The sequence below is a fragment of the Brassica oleracea genome, chromosome C6, assembly GCF_000695525.1.
Source record: "Brassica oleracea var. oleracea cultivar TO1000 chromosome C6, BOL, whole genome shotgun sequence".
In the NCBI taxonomy this organism is placed as follows: domain Eukaryota; kingdom Viridiplantae; phylum Streptophyta; class Magnoliopsida; order Brassicales; family Brassicaceae; genus Brassica; species Brassica oleracea.
In genome coordinates this window covers 271091-271668 of record NC_027753.1, presented here as the reverse complement: position 1 = coordinate 271668, position 578 = coordinate 271091, and positions in this window count along the sequence as shown.

Genomic DNA, 578 nt, shown 5'->3' with positions numbered 1-578 from the left:
GTTGCCCGCTGTTGCCTCTACCAATCGATCGATATGTGGTAGAGGGAAGCTATCCTTTGGACATGCTTTGTTTAGGTCGGTAAAATCCACGTAAACTCGCCACTTCCCGTTTTTCTTTTTGACTACTACAGGGTTGGCGAGCCAGTCTGGGTATCTTACTTCTTTTATAGACCCAACTTTAAGCAATTTTTCGATCTCATCGTTTACTGCGGCAGCACGTTCGGGTCCTAGCTTCCGCCTTTTCTGCTTGATGGGTTTGAATGTTGGGTCGATATTCAACTCGTGACATGTTAAGTTAATGTCGATCCCCGGCATATCTTCCGCAGCCCATGCTAATGTATTGAGGTTCTTTTTAAGACAGGCTATGAGTTCTGTTCTTAAAGGCTCGCGGAGATTGGCTCCAATCTCGACGCAGCATTCCGGGAAGGCTTCGTCGAGACAGATCGTTACCACGGGTTCGCATGTTGGCTCGCGTTTCTCATCTAGAGCTGCGATGCTGCGAGATTGCCAGAAGAGTTCCGTTGAATCCTGACTTCGCGTATCTTTGCTGGTGGTCTTTTTCTCCACTTTTCTAGGGG